Genomic DNA, 25,797 nt, shown 5'->3' on the forward strand with positions numbered 1-25,797 from the left:
TATCACAGAGAACTGCCTTTGAGGATCTAAAGGGGACTTTACAGGGATGGCCACTATAACAGAGTGTTTTCCAGACATCTGCATTTAATTGCATGGCAAGACCTTATTACCTGAGGCTCCTGCCTGGGCAGAGAGCCCTGCTAGGAATCTCCTACAAAAGCTGTCCCAGAGCCAGACCTCTGGGCGGGAGGACTTGAGGTGGAAAATCGGGAGAGATAGTGACTGTTTTTGTGAGTGTCTTCAAGGCTCCACTCAGGTGGGTGGGGAAGAGTCTAAAGAGCCATTCAAGCAGTGGGAGGTCTTGGCCATCTCTATGCTCAAATCAGTGTTTTGGGACTTGCCAAATTACCTAGGCCCTCCAGACTCTACTCCTAGCAGCAGTCTCTCCTTTGCAAAAGCTGTCATTGAGCAGCTGGCTTTGAAAGTTGCTAACACTCTTGAGGGTTGGCAGTCCTATGAATACTCAGGCTTCGACGTGCTAAATCTTGTATCTTTTGCTACATGTGGTCAGGAGGTGAACCATCTGACACACACGGACATGAGTCCCTGGGACAATCCTGCATTAATCAACAGGATCATAACGTTTTTTCTTTTCTGTTTTTATTTAAATTAGAAATAGTCTTGTTTTACATGTCAATCCCAGATCCCTCTCCCTCCCCTCTTCCCCTGCCCCCCACCGACCCCCTATTCCATCCCCTATCTACTCCCCAGGAAGGGTGAGGCCTTCCATTTGGGATCTTCAAAGTCTGTCATATCATTTGGAGCAGGGCTAGACCCTCCCCATGTATCTAGGCTGAGAAAGTATCCCTCTATGTAGAATGAACTCCCAGAGTCCATTCTTATACTAGGGATAAATACTGATCTACTACCAGAGGCCTCATAGATTGCCCAGGCCTCCTCACTGTTCAGAAGGTCTGGATTAGTCCTATGCTGGTTTCCCAGCTATCAGTCTGGGGTCCATGAGCAACCCCTTGTTCAGGTCAGCTGTTTCTGTGGGTTTCTCCAGCCTGGTCTTGACCCCTTTGCTCATAACTCCTCCCTCTCTGCAACTGGATTCCAGAGGTGAGCTCAGTGTTTAGCTGTGGGTGTCTGCTTCTGCTTCCATCAGCTACTGGATGAAGGCTCTAGGAAAACTTTTTTCTGTTTTGTGTGGCTTTGGAGGCTGTCCTGAAACTAGCTCTTATATACCAGACTGGTGTTGAACTCACAGAGATCTGCCTGCCTCTGCCTCCGAGTGTGGGATTAAAGGTGTGCACCACCAGGCTGCTCATCACATTTTTAACATTTATTTTGTGTGTGGGGAGGTGGTGGTGGTGGTAGTGTGTGTGTGTGTGTGTGTGTGTGTGTGTGTGTGTGTGTGTGTGTGTGTGTGTACTCACATGCTAAGGCTAAAGATCAGTGTTGGATGTCTTCCTCTATCAATTTTCACCTTGTTTTGGGGGGATAGCTCACTCCCTGAACCTGGAGTTTGACGTTTTGGTTAGAGTGCCTGACCAGTGGGCTCCTGGAATCCCCTGTCACTATTTCTCTAGTGCTGGGGTTATAGGTAAACATTGCCATGCCCAGCTTTTGGTGTGTGTGTGTGTGTGTGTGTTAGGGGATCCTTGTGTGGCAGGCACTTTAATCATTAAGCCATTTCCCCAGCCTTCTACTCATTACTTTAATCTAGATAGCTGCTTCCTGGTCCCCAGGCTCCTCAATATCTGTGTATATAAGGCTGTATGTATGGTGTAGATCCAGGAACATTGCAGCTATTCAACTGGTTAGCTAGTGTGAGCAAGCATGAGAGGCATTGTTAGCTCTCAGTGCATCTCCAGTTTTGTCTGACAGGACCTAATTGATGATTACAAAGTGGAGACAGAGATAGATTGATAACCTGTCATTTATTGGGGGAAAATACTCATGCAAGGGAATCAGTGACCAGGTTTGCGCCTGAGCAGGACGGACCCAGATACACTTCCCAGTCAGTTCAGCCAAGCGAGAGAGACCACCTGCTTGCCTCCTTCCTTCTTAAACCCTTGTTATGTAAATGTGACCACACCCAAGTAGGTCACATTTACCATTTTGCATCCCAAAATGCCAGTGGCTGAGTATCCTGTAACTGCATTGATTCTTACGCTGGCCCTTGAGGCTTCTTCAAGCAGCAGGTGTCTGTGCACTAAGGAAAACATGGACGTTACATTCAATGCTTCACCCAACTACTGGGGTAACTGGAGCTACTCAGTAGCATGACACCCATTTCCATCTGCAGCAGGAAATTTAAGCCTCCATTTGTCTAGGTGAGTCACAAACGGACCTTTACAAGTGTCGGGGCCCCAGTATTGGTGCCAGGACCTGGCTGCTCTTACTAGCCAAAAGCTGGGTTTTGAAGTCATGACAAACAGGTTTCTGGAGACACTGGGCAGGCCACACACACCTCTCATCACCTCCATTTCCCTCTTCTGACCTTTGGCGAGCTCCATCTAAAGAGGACTGGGAGATGGCTCCTTCAGTAAAGTACTTGACATGCAAGCCTGAGGACCTGGGTTTGATTCCCAACCCACGTGGAAATCTTGGCATGATGTTACACACTTGTGACTCCAGTGCTGGAGAGGCAGAAATAGGTGGACACTCTGCCTATCTTCATTGGAGAATGAGGCCAGAGAGAGACCATGTCTCAAACAGCAAGGACAGCTCATGAGAAGTGATACCCAAGTGTCAACTTAAGGAGTGACCTCAGGCCTCCTCGCACACATGCACAGGTGTGCGCCCACACACAGAAACATGGACACACACTAATCAATTGCCTATGAGGATGTATGACAGTTCTGAAGAGACAGTGGAGGTGAGAAGTGCCATTGGATCTCCAGGGAAGGCAGCACTTGAAAAGTACAGAGTGGGGAATGGTCTCCTGGGTCATGCTGCTGTGCCTGAGGCTCCCACACATCACAGAGCATAATCCAGTGCCACCAAAGCAAGTGTGTTGCACAGAATCCACCCAGGGTGTGTGTTCAAGGACAGCAGCTGTGTGGTCCTTGTAGAACCTGTCAAAGTACAGTACCTTTTTCGGGGGACTAAACCATTCTTTATTGACAAAAGGATGAAAGCCTGAAGCAGAAGCTTCACTCACACTCAGAGCTCAGAGGCCTGCTGTGGGCTCCAAGTCACTCCTTAGAGTAAGCATGCTGAGCCCTAAAGATGCTACAAACAGGGCTGAGGAGCCAGCTCGGCAGAGAAAGAATTTGCTGTTCGAGCATTAAGACCTGAGTTCAGATCCCCAGCACACATGTGAAAGCCAGGCGTGGCAACATGCATCTATAATCCCAGAGCAGGGGATGGGGTGGTAAGGACCCAGTGCAATCGCTAACCAGCAAGTCAAGCTGAAATATCCACTGAGGTCCATCCAGTTCAGTAAGAGAACCCTATGCTGTCTTCACACTTGTGTGGGCAATGTAAGAATTATCCCTATGGCTGGCTTAGAGACTTTTTGTTTTAGCCCATGAGCAGGAAAAGGTGAGCATGCATATACCTATATCCTGTGACTGTATAGAATCACATGAAACTCCAGGCAGTATCAAGCAAGATGCATACTAGCCATTAACTCAGCCCAGAATGGCCTCTATGCTTGCCCTAGGAGTATTTCACCTCCACCCAGGCAAACTAGGAAGGACAGGCTGTGACACGCACATAGTACATCTAGTCTTTGCTTCTCACCACCTGGCCCAGGCTTCAATGCTACTAAGCTATGAGCCACCCTGGTGCCTGGACTGTGTTTGCTAGCTTTTGGCTAAGGCAGATGATGCAACTCCAAAAACAGTCACGGGCTGACTTTTGTGGTAGCTACTCTGTCTAACCACGTATGTTTATTGAGTATTTCCTATATACAAAGCCATACAGAGGAAAATGGTCACATCCCAGGACAGTCACAGTAAATAAAGGAAACTCTTGAATCTTTGGGCTTATTTGGATTTGTAAACAGAATTAGGCAGAGTCTTCAGGTGGGAACTGATTTCTGCCCAGAGTAGTCACATACAGTCAGAAAGGACAACAGTGTGCCCCAGAGATGTTTGTTGTTCTACTTGTCTGCTTATTCTCTGCAGCCCTGGAGTGCCCAGCTCTAGGACAGCTTCCTTCCCCAGGAAGCTTAAGTGTGGAATGAGCTCCGTGGATGGGGGATGCGGGATGAGGGTGGGGAGGCTCCATGTTGTACTAACCCAGAGGGAATCCTCTCTAAACCCTGGGAGCTAAAGCTACGGTTTAGGCCAGGTACCAGGATACTTAGGCAGACTGTATGCCCCAACAGAGTGGTTGGCATCTTGTTAATGCTACCCTGGGGCTCCCCGGAGGAGATGGTCTGATAAGTCTGGGTCTGCACACTTCAGGGAGAAGTAGATAAGGGCAAAAGAAGGGGAGTGACACCAGAATTATGTTATTTGTGACTTTTTAAGACAGAGTTTCTCTATGTAGCCCAGGTTAGCCCCCAAGTTACTATCTTCCTGCCTCAGACTCCTGTGTGCTGAGATGACACATATGTGTCATCACACCCTGCCAGCTAGTTAACAATTTAAAGCACAGTTCTTTGCAGTTTTTTACCTGCCTGTCCTCAACTTTCCATCAGTCATGGGTTCACATTCTCAGGGTGTGCAGATGATGTTCAAAGCCAAGCCACCACTAACGCGAAGATCAAATAGAAGGAAGTGACAGAAACCGACAGGGAGGCTACTCTCCAATCAGAATGTGCTCTGGCATTTGGTCATGACACAGACAAAGGTGCGGCTGGAGAAATCCTTTGGTGTCTGTGTTCATCTCATCCTCTCCCCATTACATGAGAACGTGGGGCAGAAAAAAACGAAGTCACATAGAAAAAAATGCATATGAAAACCAGCACCAAGGTATCTATGGTGACTCATACTTGAACAATGATCGGCTTTTGGTCCTGAGGGATGACAATGAAGATCCATCCGTCCCTCTTTCTGGCATCCCCATTTGTGAATGTATTCTTCTCTTCATGGCTCTATATACAAACCCTGAGTAAATCAATTCTAGCTTATCAAGGGAGCAAGGAGGCCACCAGCCTATAGGGAGAGTAGGCTGGTAAAAGTAGAAGAGGCAGTAGTGTCAGATCCGCATGGCCAAGGAGTCATTCATACTGAGCAATAAGGGAGACACTGAGTGGTGCTGGGTAGGATAATCTCTGACTCTGGATTTAGGTGGGCCCTTGAGCTAATGACACTGGAAGCAGATGAAAGGCCAGCATAGGGCAGGGTGATGAGTGGTGGCCAAGTTGGTAAGAGAACCTCTTCCTACTTGTCTCATGTCTTCTCTGAGGACAGATCCTGCCAGCCATTGCAGATTCCTCAGATCATCTTTAAATAGCCTCTTGACTTCTGGTATAGCCTTGTTAGAAGCTTTCACTTCAGTCTAGCCTGAGCTGTGAGGTCCCTTCTTGGCTCCCTTCTCCAGGTGCTACCTGGTCCACCATTCCCCACCTTTATCTGCATCTTCTGGTTCCCGGTCTCATCTCTCTCTACACAATGGCTGTCCTCTACCTTTTTTCCTTTTTTCCTATCATAATGTGACCATAGCATTGGTCACTGTGAGGCAGACAAAACCTTGGCCCTATAGTCATGGCAACAAAACAAGTAGCTGTGTTGCCTAGACCTGTGCTTATGGTAATGGAGCTGTTAATGTTGCCAAGTAGGAGAGGCATCATGGAACCCTCACCTGGAATCCTTGTTGTTATTCTGTCCAGCCTCCCAGCTGCCTGTGATGTTGGGTGGTGCTAGGTTACCCAGGAGGTAGATGGTTAATTATTGACTGAGGGCCACAGTCAATAATTCAGCTTCTGTGGCATCATCACCCATGCTACCATGGGACTTTTTGGTGATGCTGGTGTTTTTGAGTCCCACACACTGCTGTAAATCTCCCTTCCCCACCTTTCTTTACATGTGCCAAATAAACTCCTTGGCTCACTAGGTTGGATTTGGGTGGAATTGTCCTCTGGTCTGTTGTGGGTACCTTATCTGAGCTGAATAGACATTGGTTCACCTCTCTGAAATGAGATGGTGGTCCAGGGGCAGAAGTTGCTGGAAGACCCCTCTTATCCTGATGCTGCCAATGTAGGGTATGCAGCTGTGTCAGGCTACCTCTAGTATCACCTGAGCCTGAGAGACACACCAGTCTTCCCTCCCTTTCCAGAGGGGAGGCAGCTTGTCTGGGCCTGGCCCCCTCCTGCTCGTTTATCTTGGTTTGTGCTAATGGACTTCACAGTCTTCTTCCAGAGCATCTTCCTGGCCCTCTGCCCTCAGCTCTGCAGCTCCACAGGAGCAGGACTGAACTGTGTATTTCTTGCTTCCAGTAGCACAGCTCCAAGCTGCTAGCTCTGTGCCCAGGGAACACTCTGTAGCTGTTATTGACTGGCTGACTCAGACCCTGTCTGCCCACATGAGCCATTCTGGGCAGCTTGGACTGAAATATGAATGGAATTGGTGAAAGTCAAATAAAGAGTCTGGTTGGTTCTTTCCCCCTCTCATCAGGATCCAGAGGCCTCCTCAACATGTTAGGTCCTTGTCCCCCACTGCCCTCTTCTCCACTGGGGGTCAGAGGCCTGGGAGTGTCCCTTGGAGAATAGCTGTCACACTCCCATTGTTGTATGTATCTATAGAAAGAATATTGATTCTCTAACTGGTCAGTTCTAGGTATGTGATTTGTCATCTTTTCTTTCAAAAAATGGGACTAAATATCTGCCCCTTGCCAGGAGGGAAGGGGCAATGTAAGCTGGCTTTCTGGGTCCTTTTCCCATCATCCTAGGCAGTGAGGGGAGAGGAAGGTGACTGTGTAAAATTAAAGTAACAAACAAAAAATGGTATGAGTGTGATGTGATAATTCAGAGGTTTGCTCAGCATAAATATGGGTACACTTACTGGTCAGGTCTTCTAAATACCAAACCAGCTTTTTAGGAATCACTATGAAAAGGCAGGAAAAATAAAATGCAATTACATCCTTTCCTGTAAGTAGATTAAAAGTCAGTCTCTCTCTCTCTCTCTCTCTCTCTCTCTCTCTCTCTCTCTCTCTGTGTGTGTGTGTGTGTGTGTATATGTGTGTGTGTGTGTGTGTGTGTGTGTGCGCGCGCGCGCGTGCGTGCACGCACATGCATGAGGAGGCAAGAGGACAACCTTGGATGTCATTCTTCAGGATGTACTGTCCCACTGTGACTTTGAGGCAGGGTCTCTCACTGCAACCTGGGGCTCATTGATTAGGCTAGGCTGGCCAACCTATTCCCAGTGAACCTCCTCTCTCTACCTGTCTAGCATTGGGATTGCAGGTGCAAACCATCATGCCTAGACTTTTTTTTCATGGAATGTGAATACCAAGCTCCTGTCCCCATGCTTTGCACTCAGCAAGCACTTTACTGATGGAGCCATCACCCTCTGTTCCTGAATTAAACACCTCTAACAAGAAACTGATAACTTTCACTGGGTTCTAGAAGGGAATTGGAATAGAAGGGAGAATTTACATAGTAAGTATAACATTTTAACATCTTGACACTATACACTTAAAAACTAAAGATATACATGTTTTATTTTGTTTTTAAAGAAATGAAACTGCAGGACATGGAATGATCCAAGCTCAGACCAAGCAATACTTTTTCTGAAAAGGTATTGTAATGACAGGTTTCAGAAGTCGCTTTTCCTACTAATAGCAAGTCTGAGCAGCTGGCAACTCCCGTGTGATGCTGGGCACAGGAGGAAGTGTAATGATGCTGATTTTTCAGGAAGGAAGAGCAAGAAGAGAAGGTGGGCAGGTTTAGCCCCTGTCATTGTCTGTGATTTCACAGAACTTTGTGAAGGAGAGTCAGGGGTGGTAAAGAGGGGACTGGCCACTCTTGCATTGACCTCCAACCCACTCTGAAAAGGCTACCCTCAACCTTGCCTGTTTGTTCATCCCTGGCTTTGGGTCTTGATATAGGAATTTTAAAACAGGCAAGAAAGGGGCTGAGGTGGGGGACTTTAAGGAACAGTTAGGTTGTGCAACAGTGGTTGGAAGCACAGGATAATGCCTGTCCTTGGCTTTTCTTGGCCCTCATCCCACTTACCTTACCCCATCTGCAGTCAGGTGGTTTTTATAAAAGCCTTAGGTGAACTGCTGTGCCTATAAAAGTCTCTAAAACAAAGGTCAGGTATCATGGGAGCCTTAACCCTCCCTAGAGGAGTCCCTAGTTCTTTTGTCTGCCTCAGCAGTGGTCCTCTCTAGGGCTACTCATACCAGCCCTGGGTAAGAGTATGGAAAAGGAATTTATGGATGGACCCCCCATCTTGGACCCACCCCAAGACGAACTCTCATCTTCTTTCCTTCCAGGAAACTGTCAGGTGGAGAGAGGCTTTGCTCACCCAGAAACTGCTTTCCATTTACAGATAAAAAGAGAGGGGAAGAAGAGAGAGAAACACGCATAGATGCGTATTCTGGGTAATGCCAAGTGGCTCCCCTATGGAGCCTGTTGCCATGGCAACACACTCTTGTGATGGACCACTTTGGGAACTGGGTGTAAAGAACTGCAGAGAAACATCACAAAAGCAGCAATGTGACTTTAGGCCCAGGTTCCTTGTATTTGTGGAAACAGTCTTTGACAGGTATATTTTCCACCCCTGCCCCTGGCTGTGCCCTGCATGTCGAGCAGATGCTAACAGATCCCCAAATGGAAAGACGACACATTCTTTGCCTTCACTGTACTTACACCCTTCCATTATGCACAGAGCCTGCTATGCCAGCCTTCCCGACATAAAGTGTGGGGTATTTCCTGGGAGCACGGCTGCTTGGCTACATGCCCATGTGCTCTCACCTGGCTAAGCACATCTACCATCTTTGCCAATCTGCACTTTGGTCTCCGAGGCCTCCAGGCACTCTCTTTGTCTTGACCAGGGAGAATGTGGAATGCTGTGGGAAGGCAGAGCTAGCTACTTGCCTTGTCTAGACCTAAGTCAAGTGTCTGAGGTGGGAAGGGAGTCATGGATGAGAAGAGGAAGCAGTGCTGTAAGCACTGGAGTCTCAGAGGTGAAAACGAGGCTGCCTCAGAGCTTGCTCATCCTAACTGATGGGCGGTCCCGTTGCTCCTGGAATGCCTGAAGGGATAATGTGCTCACTACTTCAGGGCAAGCCCAGTCTGTGATTTAACTTTTCTGGAAAATCCACAACTGCTGTCTGTCTTCTGGTAGAGAGATCCTCCCAGGTTGAGCCAAGAAACCCTTTGACTGGCCCCAAAGTGATGCCAATTTGAGACAGCTGGGAGAAGGTTGGGTACAAGAAGGCAGCGTTCATCTGCCAGTGTAGACCCACTCTGGTTTTTAGGGAATGTGGGAGTCAGGCTTAAGGTTGGTAAGCATGATTACCTTCGCTGTGACAGAACTACTTTCCACTTCCTTGTAACCAAATGGAGCAGTCAGAGAGAAGAGTGGCAGGTTCCTCAGTTTACAGTCTGATTGTAGATGGAATGATATAAGGGACTCCGGAGGTAACTGCTCTGTTATGGCAGGGATGGGCATAGACAGGAGTCATAACTATGCCACAAACAGCCTACAGTGGCTTTCATACACTAGGCACTGTCCTGACTGGTTTATGGCTGTCTTTCGTTCATCCACTGGCTCAAAGCGCTAATGTAGTTTGCCCAAGGTCGCAGTGTTTGGAAGTAGCCAGAGTAGGCTTCAGCTCTCATCACCAAGTTTTAAATCCATGGTCTCCCCAACCATGTGCACTGGCCCCTGGAGCCACTACCCCACCTGATGACAATTGAAAAACCTATTATGTGTCAGCCACAACTAGGGACAGAGCAAATAAAACAGATGAAGATCCCTAACTCAATGTCTTGGAAGACAAATAGATCAGAGAGCGAGCAGAGAGAGCAAGAATTCTGGGAGTGAGCAAGTGAGGATGAGGGCAGCATGAGACCCTGAGAGAGAGAGAGGGCTGAGAAGGCTCTTAGAAGAAAGGGGTTAGGCAGAGCCAAAGCAGGGTGGGAGGGGTCCACAAGGGAGGGAAGAAGGTGAAGACCTCTGGTTAGGAATATGCCTGGCTAGCAGCAGAAGCAGGGAGGCCAGTGTGGTTGAGCTGGATTAAAATTAGGCAGGCAGGCAGACAGAAGATGGGAGAGGTAGTAAATTCTCTTTAAGGTCTGCCACCTTCCCTGGGTATCCCAGGAGCTTTCACTATGTCCAGAGCAGACATAACAACATCTGCTTTACATTTGCACAGGACCACACTGGCTGGTGTGTGGAGGAAGAAACAGAGATTTACAGGACCAGTGTCAGCAAGGCAGACAGAGGTGAATACCGAGAGGCTCACTGGCCAGCCACCTTGCACCTACTCTGTGAGCTCTAGGTTTACTGAGACACCTTGTCTTAGAAATCAAGTGGGGAGGGGAGCTGGGCAGTATGGTGCATGCTTTTGATCTCAGCACTTGGGAGGCAGAGGCAGGCAGATCTCTGTGAGTTTGAGGCCAATCTGGTCTACAAAGCAAGTTCCAGGACAGCCAGAGCTAAAAAGTGAAACCCTGCCTCAAAAAAACAAAACAAAAACAAAAAACAGAAAGAAAGAGAGAGAGAGAGAGAGAGAGGAAGGAAGGAAGGAAGGAAGGAAGGAAGGAAGGAAGGAAGGAAGGAAGGAAGGAAAACAAGGGGGACAGGGCCTGCAGAGCAACACCCAACTTTGATCTCTGACCTCCTCATCATATATACACACACACAACCACAAATACAAAGACACAAGAGTCTACTGCCACAATCCAGGGGACAGAGTGTGGAAGCCCAGGGTGACACCGTGAATCTGAAGCAGGAAGCAGGTCTTAGGATTACTTTAAGGGACTAACTGAGGTTGGCTGAGAGTTTGGGTGTGGATGCAAATGAAGAAGAGAATAGAGGAAAAGCAAGTTTTGAGGCTTGAGCCATGGGAAGGATGAAGTGACCCCAACTGAGATGGAGGGCTGTGGATGCAACAGGTATGTGAGGAGGAGATGCTCTACTGTGGCCATGTTGGGTCTGAGATGTCCATTAGCTGAGTGGAGGTGTCCAGAGGCCCTTAGATGTGTATCCAAGTGTGAGAAACAGTCTAAAACAGCTAAAATGAGTGATTTTCTCTCTCACTCTCTTCCTCTCCCCACTCCCATGTGCGTGCTCATTTAAGTGCACATACATTTGAATACACGTGTAAATGTGCCAGAGGTCAGTCTCTAGTGTCATTTCTTCCCTTAGGAGCCAGTTGCCTTGTATTTTGAGACCAGATCTTTCATTGGCCAAGAGTTTGCCAAGCAGATTAGACTGACTGGCCAGCATCTTCCCAGAATCCACCTGTCTCTGCCTCCCCAGTACTGGGATTACAAATGCAGACCACTACACCTAGCTTTTCACCTGGACTCTGAGGATAAAACTCAGGTCCTTATTTTGTTGCCTAGCAAGTCTTTCATTGACTGAGCCATCTCCCCAGCTGACTTTTGAAGTTCAGGTACAAATATCATTCATCAGGGGGCCAAAAATGGATACCAAGCTTATTTCCTGTGAGATGCTTCGTGAATTAGATCTTCTTCTGGTCTGATGGACTCTCAACTGTGATGCCCAGGGAGAAGGGAAGGACTCTCACACAAGTGTGAGAGAAGGCTGGCCTACGCTTAATCATTTCTATTTGAAGTAATCCTGAGTACAAGCAGGGAAACCTCACGTCTGTGGAGTAAAATGGATATGAGAAGAATACTTTATCTAGACAGTGAATTAAAGTATCATGGATAGAACTAGAAATAAAAAGGACAATTAACTTCATATTAAGTTACAAAAACTCTTGGTACTTAACAGTTAGAAGTTAACTGGAAGGTCAACGGGCACATAGCACACCCTTCTTCCTGTGGATAAAAGAATGGGTGACATCATCACTCTTATAGCTACTCACACCAGGGTCAATTTATCAAACTTCCTGGCTAGTTGTCACAAGTCTCAGAAAAAAGGATGGGACTGTCACCTAATGATTGCAGCTGCCACGCTGGCTTGGGTTGTCCTATGCCCCTTTCCGGAGCTCTATTTTCTGATGTGTGAAAGCGAATGCTGTGATTCAGACCTGGGGATCCACCAGGCAGTGATGTGAGGCGCTGGTGGCAAAATAATCACAGACATGCTAGGAATGGGCTGTGCCATTTCAGCTGGAGCCAAGTCCAGAAAGTTCACTTCAAATGTCAAGCACAGCTCATCAGCCAAGCAGAGCAAGGACATCATATGACAAGTGAGGGTTTAAGCCTTGGTGGAAGAAGTGGGCTTCTTGTCATGGAGCTGGCACAGAGTGCCGTAGCACCTTGGTCTGTTTTTGTCTCTTGCTTGGACTTTTGATTATGTTTGTAAAACCTTGATTGTCACTATCACCAAAAGCATTCATGACTAAGTGCCAGCACATGTGTTAAAGAGAGCTTGGATCCTCATGGGCACCGGGGTGGGTGGATGGGTGGGGGTTTTGGTAATTGGTAAAGAGACACTCCCCATGGTCCTCTTGGCTCTTGCATGTCATAGCTGAACATGCAACTATAATGTTTCATAAATATTATTTATGTATTCATTTTATCTTTTGGATGCAGAATGTCCCCATAAAGCATTCGTGGTTTTGAAGAGCTTATCCCCAGGTGGGAGTGTCCCTGGGATCTATATCATATCCCAGGTGTGTGCACATTTGTTTTATTTATCCTGAGGCGAGCAGCCTCACCATGATCCCAGAATCAACAGAGCCAAGAGGGATACCTTGACCCCTCTGAAATGGAGCCAAAAGAAACCCTTTCCCCCTTAGGGTTTTTTCTTTTTCTTTTTCTTTTTCTTTTTTGTAAAATATTTTTCAGTGATGATGTGTTGGTTTGAATGAGAATGGCACCCACAGGCTCAGGTATTTGAATGCTTGGTTTGTATTTGACAGAACTGTTGGGAAGGGTTAGGAGGTGTGGCCTTGTTGGAGGAGGTGTGTCACTGGGAGTGGGCTTTTAGGTTTCAAAACTCCACGTTATTCCCAATTAGTTTAATACATAGTGCATATTCTCTCTCTCTCTCTCTCTCTCTCTCTCTCTCTCTCTCTCTCTCTGCCTTATAGTTGTTGCTTCATTGTGTAAGCTCTCAGCTACTGCTCCAGTGCCATGCCTGCCTTCCTGTTTGTTGCCATGTTCCTCACCACGATGGTTGTGGGCTTACCCTATGAAACTGTAAGCCCCAAATAAATTCTTTTTTTCTGGAAGGTGCCTTAGTCATGGTCTCTCATAACAGCAATAGAAAAAAGTAACCAAGACAGCAAGTCTGACCAATCCAGGAATTGATGCATAAGCACAGGAGTCCAAACTTTTAACAATGGGACACAATGTTGTCATATATGAACTTCATGCTCAAGAATCACGTTACCTAGTTATAAAAAACCACATAAATATCATAATGTTTTAAGTAAGCTCAAGATTTTATGTTGGAATATATTCATAGCTATCTTTGGAGGCCTGCCACTCACTGGACACAGGTTGGATAGACGTGTAAACAGTTGTCACTTGCAAGCTGGACAACCCTCACTACAGGGACGGGCCCACTCACCTTTGTGGCCACAGCAGGAAGCCCTCAGCTGGACCATCATGGGCATCCAGTGACCGCTAAGGGATGAAAAACTCAAGGGTACGTTTTCTTCCCAGAATTATTAATTGACTGAGTCTGAAGCAAAGCTCAGAGTCTTATTTGTAGGACAATGTTTTTTTTGTTTGTTTTGTTTTTTTTCCAAGAGAAGACAAAAACAGGTTTCCCAAGCTCTTCCTGACTCACAGGGACTGTTTTCTGAGCTCAGTATGTGTGTGTGTGTGTGTGTGTGTGTGTGTGTGTGTGTGTGTGTGTGTGTGTGTATCAGAGGTCAACCTTGAGTGTTATTTCTCAGGCACCATGAACCCTGTGTTTTTCCCCTAAACACAAAGATTTCTCTTACACTGTGGTTCTTTCTTTTTAGATTTAATTTTATCACTTTAAATCATGTGTGTGTGTGGGGGGGTGCACATGCATGTGGGTATGTGACCCTAATACAGGTGCCCGAGGAAGCTATAGAGGCATCAGATCCTCGGGAGCTGGAGTTACAGGCAGTTGTGAGCCACCTGATGCAGGTGCTGGGAACTAAACTCTTGGCCTCAGGAAAAGCAGGAAGTGCTTTTAACCACTGAGCCCTCTCTCTATCCCTCTACTTTGTAGTTTTGAGGCAGGGTCTCTCACTATTCTGGAACTCACAATGAAGTTAGTCCAGCTGGCCTGTGAGCCCCCGCATTCCACTTCCCCAGTACTGGGATTATCACTACGAGTGTGTGCTCCATGCCCAACATTTTTACATGGTGTCTTAGTCAAGGTATCATTGCTGTGATGAAACACCATGGCCAAAAGTAAGCTGAGGAGGAAAGGGTTTATTTGGCTTATGCTTCCACATTGCAGTCTGTCACTGAAGAAAGTCAGGACAGGGACTTTAACAGGGCAGGACCCTGGAGGCAGGAACTGATACAGAGGCCATGGAAGGGTGCTGCTTACTGGCTTGCTCTACATGGTTTGCTCAGCCTGCTTTCTTATGGAACACAGGATCCCCAGCCCAAGGATGGCACCACCTACCATGGGCTGGGCCCTCCCCATCAATCACTAATAAAGAAAATGCTCTATAGTCTGGCCTGTAGTCTGATCTTATGGAGACGTTTTCTCAGTTGAGGTTTCCTCCTCTCAGATGACTCTAGCTTGTGTCAAGTTGATATAAATCTAGGGAGCAAACATGGGTTCTGGGGAGTAAACTCAGGTCTGCATGCTTTCATGGCAGGCTCTTTGCCAACTGAGCTATCTTCCCAGGCCTCCTCCGAAGCTCATTTGTAAGGTGGGGGGGGGGGTCTGAAAGCTGAATGCCCTTTTTTCCTGAGCCTTGGCTTTCTCAAATGTGCCCTGTGGAAATGTTCTGTTGCCATACACAGGCCAACTGCATTCTACTTGTTCTGCCAAGGGTCATGCTTTGAAAATATCTTGAATTTTGTTTCTGTAGCTTGTTAACCTTTTCCTTCCTGAAACAATGCTTGCATTTGTTCTGGCTCTTCTGCATTAGGAGACTGGGTCTGAGTGGAAGGATGCATCAAGGCATTTTCCCCTTAATCTCATCACAAGGGTTTCCCAGTCTTTGACTCTTCCCAGGATTCCCTTGTTGTGAAGCGATTTCCTCTTGGAACCCTTTCTGCTTTGTGAAGCTGGGAGAGCAAGTATGTTTGGTTTTTGTAGAGAAATAGGGAAAGAAAGGCAACAGCAAAGAACAAAGCCCAGCTATACAGCACAGGTGGCTCGGGAGATAGTTCAGTTGCTAGAGTGCTTGTCTGGCAGACTCCCACCTGAGTTTGATCCCCAGCACACATTTTAAAATGGTGAGGTTCTTAGAACACCAGCACTGGGGAGGTTGAGAGAGAATCAATGGAGCTCACTGATGAGCCATGCTAGCTTAATAGGTTCAGGCCAATAAGAGACCCTGTCTCAAAACCAGGAAAATAAAGTGCAAGGTATTCCTAAGGTTGTGCTCTGGCCTTCACATGCATGCACACATCTGTGCATGCAGAAAATAAAATTAAAGAAGTCCTGGCATAAAGTAGAACTGAAATTTCGGCCACTTGGACCTGGAGTTCTGAATCCCAGATTGAATGAGGCTGTCGTGAGGTGGCCATCTCATAGCTGCCTCCTCTCTACCTGAGGCGTAAGACATATGAGATGAATGAACCCACACTTGACAGCTGGTACCACTCACGGCTTTAGAGAGCATCTTATTTCATCCTCTTGCCCCTCAGATGTTGTCCATCTGCCTGTTTGGCCACCCTGACTAGATTCTTATGAGCATGTGGCATTTCCAGAGTTTTTCTTAGTCTAAACGCCATGGACAAATCCCCATTGAAATTTCATCCGTATGTGCCAGGGTTCATTCTCAGTACTCGAAGGAATGGAGCCAGCTTCTTGTTAAATTTCCCATCTTTTCCCACTAAAATGTTTAGTTCCCCTTCTGAGTCGTTTCATAGATTGTTTCTGCCAAAACAACGGGACAGAGGGTTCTGGGAATGAAGGATGGAACTGGAGGAAATTAACCAGTAAGATCAACAACAGAGCCAAGCCAACCATTGGAGACGCACCATCCCGTGCAACTGGTACAGGACAGTGGAAGGAGTGTTTTCCTAACTGCCTGATCCAGAATGTGTGGCTGCACATGTGTTGCACACAAGTGTCACGTAGATGGAGGTCCAAGCCTTGCTTCCTGGGTTAGATGGATGGCAACTGGCTAGGGCTAAAGCTACAGTGACAGGTACTCTTGGTGGGTGGCACCCATGTCTGTGGGGGCTAGAGCTCTGGAGCAGATCTGTAGCCCCCCGAACTGCTGGTATCTCACTTCCCCTTTTCAGTAGATGGGTTAGTGCCTTCTTCCAAGTCCTGCTTTCTTGTGTATTAATCTAAGAATGAGCAGATATGTATACATACATATGTATGCATATAGCACACATGTACATATTTATATATGTATGTATAGTAAGACAATGAAATGAATGCACATGAAATAAAAACTATCAGACAAACCTGACAGCATCCTAAGCTGACCTACCCTTTCCTATTTCCTCTTCATTATGTTTTCATGAAAAGGCATGTGTGGGTGAGGGAAGGGATCTGAGGCTTCATGTCCTGGTGCTTCAATAGCTTACCCATCACCATTAATCTTGCAGTTTGCAACCTGTGTCAGTTGGCTCAGAGCAGTGAGTCACTCTGATTCACAGGACTCTGAAGACTTCCCCTTGAGCCCCCTCACAACACTCCTTCCTCGCTCTAGCAGTTCTTCACAGCTCAGAGCCCTTTCCGCAAGGACACCGGGAGATTGGAGGATGGGGACATTGTGAAGTGATTGAAAAGTCATGGCCGAGACTGCAGGATAGTTTGTTAGTAGAGGGTTTGTCTCACAACTGTGGAGACCCAAGTTCCATCCCAAGAATCCATGGGATTTTTGTTGTTGTTGTTTGTTTGTTTGCTTAAAACAAAACAAAACAGACATGGTGGTGTGCTTGTAATCCCAGCCTTGGGGAAGGCAGGGACAGGTAGATTCCTGGACACTGGCCAGTCAGCCTTGCCTACTTGGTGAGGTCCAAGCCAGTAAGAGAGTCTGTCTTAAAAAACACAAGGTGATGGTGACTGAGGAAGGATAGCCCACATGCCTTTGGTTTTCATTTACACAGGTGTACATGCACACATTCACTCCTCCTCATACATGTGCATCCTCACACTTGAACATGCATACACACACACACACACACACACACACAGTCCATGTTTGCACATAAGACTATTTTTCTTTGACTTTCAAGCTGAGAAATTGCAGGCAAACTTGTCTCAGGAGAAAAGTATGTACTAATTATTATCACTGACAATCCCTGTATCTGTCTACTGGATAGAGAACAAAGATGGAGCAGCCTCTTTCTACTTCTAACCCAGATGCTGTGATCTAAAAGCAGATGCCCAGTTAAACATCTTTTATTCCTGGCCATGACCAATGATGGTCATCATAAGCTGGCTACCTGGCTATTGCTTAGCAGAGAAAAATGAATGTATGCATAGATAGGAGAAAGATCTCTCTCTCTCTCTCTCTCTCTCTCTCTCTCTCTGTCTCTCTCTCTCTCTCTCTCTCTCTGTGTGTGTGTATGTGTGTGTGTGTGTGTACTTCTCTCACTTGCCTAGAACTTATGCTACGTTGGCCAGTCAGTGATTCCTAGGGACCTGCCTGTCTCTCCCTTCCCAGTGCTAGGATTATATGAGGGTGTCGCCATATCTGGCCTTTTTAAGGTAGTGTCTGGGAACCAAACCCAGGTCTTCATGCTTGCAAGGCAATCGTTTTTCATATTTAGCTATCTCCCCATCCCAAAAGATCTCTTTGTAGAGCTCCTGCACAGCACCTCTGTGTTTGAAGTGACTTGAGGAGGACCACCCAGTTCTCTGAGCTGGAGTAGGGCTGGGTGATGGACTGGCGGAGGCTTTGATGAAGGTCAGGTTGCATAGATTAAAGTGGAAGCTGGAGCTTTAGTGATGGAGACAGAAGCACAAGAAGCTCCATTCACTCAGGTTGTTTAGCAATCTGGCATGAAAGACTGCTCACATGACACAAAGCAGACAAACTTCTGGGGATATTCCAAATTAGACAGTAAGGTGTGTGAAGAGCCTGGGGCATGGGAGGTCCACCCTTCTACAGGATTCGGCAGCAACTCTGTTGTGTGGCCTCCACTTCTCATGACTGGTCACTGACTCACCCTCCTAATGCCTGGCTACACAAAACCCACTTGGAGCAAAGTGATGACAGTGGCACACTCCCTCCAGGCATCCTCTCCTGAAGTCCCTTTTGTTCTCAGATAGGCCCTAGGTCACTGTCATAGCCTGCCTGGACCTGTTTATCTAGGACTCACCCAGGCTGAGTAGGCCAAGGCAGGCAGTTAAAAGAGACTTCAGAGGGTTTGGGGAGGTGATTCATTGGGTAAGAGTGCTTGCTATGCAAACATAAGGACCTGAGTTCAAATCTCCAGCACCCATGTAAAAAATGTGGTGTGGCTGTGCAAGGCTATAACTTAGGTACAATGGGAGGAGGGAAGAAGGAGATTGGGACTTGCTAACAGCCAACCTAGCTTCAAGAGCAGAAAAACACCCTGTTTCAAGAGATTAAGGCATCGAGTGATAAAACAGGATGCTCTGGCCTGCATGCACACATACACATGTGGATACACAACACACACACACACACACACACACACACACACACACATGCACGCGCAAGCACGCGCTCGTCTTTCTTCTATAAATTTTCGATTCTGTTCTTACCAAATGCAGCTTCCTTTCTGACAGTGGCCCCAGGAGTCATAGGAGGACAAATGTCCATACTGGCCAGAAGCTTAAGAATCACAGTTCAAACCCCCTAAAGCAAACTCTAAGCCTAACTCATTCTAAACCCTCTTCTTTGTCCCAACCAGGCTGACAGTAAAAATAAATATGAAGCCTATTGGTCAGCAACACAGTTTTCTAGACAGATACATCTGGTTGACCATTCCTCCTCATTCCCATTAGCAAGTGATTAAAATACATCAGAGTCAAAGGTTAGAGTCCCGACTAATCAATCACCTTTAGTGCTTTGGGAAAGCTCTTAACACTTTTCTCTCTTGGCAGAAAAAAAAAAAATCCAGAATAACAGTAGTCTTAGTAAAATAATAAGGAAATGGTAATAATAATAATAATAATAATAATAACAATAATGGCTTGCTGAAGTCTCAGGCTTATACTGAAGATATAGTGACACAATGTATATAAAACAACTTAAAAAAATAGTCATCAAAATATCACATAACATTAATAGCATTATTGATAATGTTTTCACAGCCTTTCAATCACTTAAAAGCAAACAGCCAAACTCTATTTCCATAGTGACTTTCAAGGAACAATAGTTAATAGGTACCCACCCTTATCTGTAGTTACACCTGTTTTATGCAAAGTCCACGGTATCCAGGGTTGAGTCAGCCCAGGTCCTGTGGCTCTTGACTCTGGCATCCCCTGTGCTGTGACCTAATGCAATTACTCATCTGATTTAAGTTTCCGATACTTGCCAGCAATGCTGGTGGGATCATTGCTACCTTTGATGCTTGATTGGAGAGCTGGCAGCTAGCTCATCACTAAGACATCAACAATGTCATGCCAGCGTCTGAACTTGCTCATCAAGTCTCGTGCTTGGTGTTCAAGGCCCTCTGTAGGTGGAGCTTGGTTTATATCTTCCTGCCATATGCTATTCCCCTTAATCCCCAGTGTTCTCAGCTTGAGAACCCCAAGCTTCTCCTGTGGTGTATATATTTGCCTTCTTCTCTTCTGCTGTCATGCCTGATCTCTCCATTCATTTCCTGCTCTTGCCTCAGTCACACTCTGTCTTCCCAGGCCCCTGACTTTGAAGGCTTGGGCATCACCCCCATGTTAAAATTTCCCATGAGTGCCTCAACCAAAGGTGGCACCTTGGTTCTGTATCCCCAGCTCCTCCTCCCTCTGCCACTTTCTCCCTGGGTTCAGGCGTCTGTGGGTGTATCTTCTCTCTCCTCTGATGGATATTGTCAGCTACTTCTACTGTGAGATTTGAAGTCCTCAGAAGGTGGAGAATGCATCTTATCTCCATGGACATGTCCATCAACCCACACATGTACAAACAAGTGTGACCTGCTGCCCAAGGAACTCCAAGGATGGGTGACACAAACCCAACCTGTGGGATACAAACCCACAGATCCTGTATCTGTGAGATACAAACCCTCCTTTTAGTCTCTCTCTCTCTCTCTCTCTCTCTCTCTCTCTCTCTCTCTCTCTTTCTCTCTCCCTCCCTCCCTCCTTTTCCCTCCCTCCCTCTCCCTCCCTCCCTCCCTCTCTTTGTCTCTCTCAGATAAAATAGAAGGGGTATGGCATTCCTCTGCCAGGCCATCCCTTAGTAATGAGAGGAAAAAAGCCTCAGATACACTCATAAATTCAGCAGTGAGGGACACTGAAATCAGTATTGTATATAGAGCAAAAAGAGGCCAACACAGGCATTTGGCTGGATTGTGTTCATAACAGTCTGGAGGAGAAAACTGGGCTATGACTGGTTGCTTGCTGGTCCTAAATGGTGATGAGGTCAAGTGGCAGGAGGGGGCTTTTCTACACAGATCATTGTTCAGTCCTGATGGTACCTCAAGGAGGACAGGTCAGTCTTCAGGCTGTCCAGTTCTTGGTCTTGGTGCATGTAAATTAGGCTCCAATAAAGTTGACAGGAAAATGAGTAGATAATTACGAAATACTTTAAAATGTAATAGGAGCAATGGGGAGGTGGCTTAGAGGAAAAAGCATTCACCACACAAGCATGAGTACCTGGGGTCAGAGTCTCAGAACCTATGTAAAAGTCAGGTGTCCTGGCACAATACAGCTCTGGTGGAATCACAGATCTGGAACTCCAGAGTTGAAGAGGGACAGAAAGAAAAATCCCACATGGTGAGTTCCAGGTCCCAGTGATAGATCCTACATCAACAAAGAAATGTGGATGACTTCTAAGGAAAACACTTGAGGTTGACCCCTGGCATGCACCCCCTCCATGTGCTCAAACACACACACACACACACACACACACACACACACACACACACACACACACACCCTGTCTCTCCCTCTAGACTGTACCCCTCAGTGTTTACATGTTGTGATGCCAGCCCTCTCTAGTTGTTCTGATTAGCCTGTGATCCTTGTTTGTTTTTCACTGACTACCATTTCTCCCCCAACCTAACCCCACCAAATTCTCCAACCCAAATATAGTACTGTTAGAGGGTGGAGCCTGCCGGATGTGATCAGGTCCTGAGAGTAGGGTTTTCATGAATGCAGTACTCTGATGAAACAGGCCCAGAGAGTGTCTTTGCTCTTCCCACCATGCACACAAAGATTATAAATGTCTATGAAGCAGAAGGCTGCCCTCAGAAGATACTGAACCCTCTAGAACCATGACCTGGGTCTTCCAGCGTCAGTGAGTTTCTACTGTTTACAAGCCACTCCTTTTTTGTAATAGCAGCACAAGCAGACTCAGATTCTCACCACGATTGCATAAATTAACCTATTTTGGTAGTTTGTGTATTCTCTGTCTATATAGGTCATGTAGCCTCTTCTCATGGCAGCATAGAACACCACTGTCCTAGTTTGCTTTTTATTGCCGTGACAAAACCAAAAACCAAACAAACAAATAAAAAACCACTCTGGCAGAAAGCAACTTGAGGGGGGAAGGGTTCATTTGCTTACTTGTCCAGAGCAGTCTATCCTTGAGAGAACTCAAGGCAGGAACCTTGACCCAAGGACTGAAGCCATAGAGAACAGGGATTCCTGGCCTGCTCTCCACACTCATGCTCAGCTACTTCTCCTAAGTGTCCCAGGACAACCTGCCCAGGAGTGGCACCGCCCACACTTGGCTGGACCCTCCAGCATCAATTACTAATTAAAAAAAAAAAAAACATTCATCAGACTTGCCTATAGACCAACCTGATGGGGATGTTTTCTCAATTGAAATTCCTCTTCCTTAGATGACCCACCCTAGTGCCAAGTTGACAAAACACTAACCAGCACAACCAGCCCTTATTCCCCCAGTTACTAGTGAAAAGATTTTTGTTTCTATGCTGAATATTCAAACCTCAGCTTTAGTTTATAATATGAAAGAATTTACTTGCTTCATTTTCCTGTGTCTAATATTCTTATAATGCAAAAATTATAAGACTGCAATACAAAAATGCATTTGTAAGTTTTTTTATAGGTGATTAGGTGTGTGTGTGTGTGTGTGTGTGTGTGTGTGTGTGTGTGTGTGTAGTGCTGGAGCCCAGAGCTCTGCAAAGATATACAAGTGCTGTACCACTGAGCTACATCCCTACCCCCAAACATGACAGATTTGCTTACATTACTTTATGTTACATTACAAAGCCAGTCTAGGAGCTTTGCTGTCAAGAACCCTTTGCATGTTTCCTGCATCAGAATGGGAACACCATTTTTGGATATCTGTCAATTGACAAGTGTTTCACCTTTTTACCAGGTTGGGTTTCAAGTAGTTCATTTGTAACGTGTGTGTGTGTGTGTGTGTGTGTGTGTGTGTGTGTGTGTGTGTGTGTGTGTGTGTGTGTGTGTGTGTGTGTTGTTCTTATGGAGGCAGAAGAGGATGTCAGATCTCTTGGAAAAGGTGGTTGTTAGCTGCCCAATGTGGGTGCTGAGAATGGAACCTAAGTCCCCTGCAAGAGAAACAAGTGCTCTAAACTGCTGAGCCAGCGCTCCAGCCCTGTTAGTGTATTCTTATAAGCCAAATACCATAGTTAGTAGAAGCAACACAAAATATGCTCCAATTCAATAAGCAAGAGCCATAGATCCAAGTGACAGGCTCCACATCCCACAGCAGACTGTTCATTTATCTTCGCTGTGATCAATTTGAGTAGATGCATTACCACTTTTCCCATAAAGCAAGCCGTGAGTTTATGTTCTCCTAATAGATGTATTCTATTTTCACCATTTGAGCCAACACGAATTTTACTAGAGTTTACCAATAATAGCTGTATTTCTTATCTACTGTGTGTTTGTGTGTGTGTGTGTGTGTGTGTGTGTGCCTGCATGAGTTTATGTACACCACATGTATGCAGAGGCCACAAGAGGGTATCGGATGTAACCAGAACTGGAGTTATATACTGCTATGAGCCACTTGACATGGGTGCTGGGACCATAACCTAGGTACTCTGTAAGAACAGTAAGCACTCTAGTCAATGAACCATCTTTCCAGTCCCAACAGCTGCCTTTCATGAGTTCTTGCTATGCAGCAGTGTACTGGTGAATAAGCACTCAGGAAAACATTACTCCTACTGCTTAGCCTTTGTTGATTTCTATAATGGAAATACTTTCACTGTGGTGGTTAGTTTTAAATGTCAGCTTGGCACAACCTAAAATCACCTGTAAAGAGAGCTCGAATAAGTAGTTGCCTAGACCAGGTTGCCCTCAGGGCATGTTTGTGGGGATTGTCTTGGTTATTAGTTAATGTAGGAGGATGCAGCCCTCTGTAGGCAGCACCATCCCCTAGGCTGAGCTCTTAATTGCATAAGAGTGAAGACAGATAATTGAGTAGCAATCAGGTAGCATAGACGTATCCATTTCTCTGTTTCTGACTCTGAGTGTGATATGATCAGGATCTCAAGCTGCTGGTACTGTGACTTCCCTACAAGGATGGACTATAGCCTGGAATTGTAAGCTAATTAAAACCTTTCCTCCACTAAGTTTCCTTTGATCAGAGTAGTTTTCAGAGCAACAGAAAAGAAACTAGAACACTCACCATGAGTGATTTCAAACTCCCAGTGACATACACTAACACAATCTCTCCCTACCTGTCAGAAGGCATGCTTCCTGCCCCTTCCCATACCATGTCTATTGTAACACATGAGTAAGAACATTCATAGCTCTTCAATGAAGCATTAACTGCCATTGTACTGAGAACAAAGTGGGCTGGGTAGACACTCTGTTCAACCTTACATAACCACTGTCAGGTCACTTGGATTTTAGCCAAGGTCTGAACAATTCTCAAACCAACTTCTTCCTGGCATTCCTCATTTCTTGCCACTTAGCTATGTGGAAGAATATAGTTTGCAGACAGTTTTGATTTCTAGAAACATAGCATGAGCAGATTGTCTCTAAGACTGTCCCTGAAATCCCACAGTCTTGAGAGGTAAGAACTTTCTCCCAACTGTGATGGAAGGGACTAGGTCACTGGGGCACATGTCTCTGTGAGACCATCAGTTCAGCCACAGTACACGTTCTAGGTATACAGTGGTAACTGCCTGGTAGATGTGTTATGAAGAGGACTTACTTACAGAAGGACTTGGGAGAAATGTGGCCACCCTTACCCTTTTAACAGCTACCAGACAGCCAAATGGGCCAGTTCTCATAATGCTGTTCTATGAGCAAAAGAACATTCCAGAATATAGCAACTAAAGTGTCAACTAAGACCTGTATTATAGAGCTCTTTCCTTCAGCCACCCCACCCTGTGTTTAAGCCAAGGGACAAAAGTGTTCATCTGTATAACCCCAGGGGATCAGTGAATATAGTCCCTGATGGCTGTGAAAAGACCAGAGGCCTATCAACACACACTGTGGTTATTACTCACATGACTTCATTTTCTCAATATGGCATTTTGCTATAAGACTCAGGCAGAGCCAAAGCAAAGCAAATAATTGCTTTCCACACTTCCTGCAGCTTAAAGGTTCTGTGTTATGGGATAATGAATTGCACCAGCAGTAACACCCTGTGCTTGAGTCGCACCTTTCCTCTGAGGAACTCTAAGCACTTTGCAGACACATGACAAGTTGTCGGCTGACAGACAACCTAGAGGGAGAAAAGAGACCTGTGCCATAAGAAGCCACTCTGGGGAATGGCAGCTGTTATAGCTCGCAAATTGGCAACATGATGTGTTTCCGTTCTCAACTAGAAATAAAGAAGCCTAATCGGTGGGGGACTCAGTGCAGCCAAGGAGACGGAGACCCTCTGGTCATCTTCCCAGAGAGAGTAACAGCCTGAGACAATCCCCATGCCCAGCTGACCCACGGTTCAGATGTTTGACCCAAAGTGACAACTGTCAGCTTTTCCTTAGGGGGCAGATGCTGTGGTCAATTCAGCAATGTAGAATCTAGGACTACTTCCTGCTGTCATCCCCCCTTGTACCTTGTGCATTGACTGCCCAGAGTGCACCCCATCTGCAGCTGTGTACAGCCAGCTGCGAATGTCAAAAGGGATTAATGGAGTTTTAGGAAGTGGGGAGGCAAAGGCCTTGGCTGAGAGTCACTCTTCACATTCAGATGTTGGGGTGTGCTAGAGATGGAGCATGAGGCCAACAGAAATAGAGGGAAGAAAGCAACATATACCACAGCAACATGGAGCACGGAGCTCAATAGGCAGGGCCAGTCTTTTCACATACCCTGTCCCCTTTGATCCTCATTGAAAGCCTGGACACAGTTTTGCTCTTCATCTTTAGAAGACAAAATAGAATCAGGGCCCAGAGTAAGTGAGGCCACACAGCTCCCCCGGTCCCATGCAACAGGGCCAGAATTACAACCAATCCCTCAGATTTCAGATTCAGTCAGACATCAGGAAAAAGAGCTGCAAGAAGGCTGGTAGAGAGAGCATGAGAGACCATGGTCAAGTGTTGTGGTGTGCATAGGTCATGAGGAGCTGAGGCGTTGGACCTGTAGGGAATACTAGGAGAGGAAAGAG

This window comes from Cricetulus griseus, chromosome 3 (genome assembly GCF_003668045.3).
Source record: "Cricetulus griseus strain 17A/GY chromosome 3, alternate assembly CriGri-PICRH-1.0, whole genome shotgun sequence".
In the NCBI taxonomy this organism is placed as follows: Eukaryota; Metazoa; Chordata; class Mammalia; order Rodentia; family Cricetidae; genus Cricetulus; species Cricetulus griseus.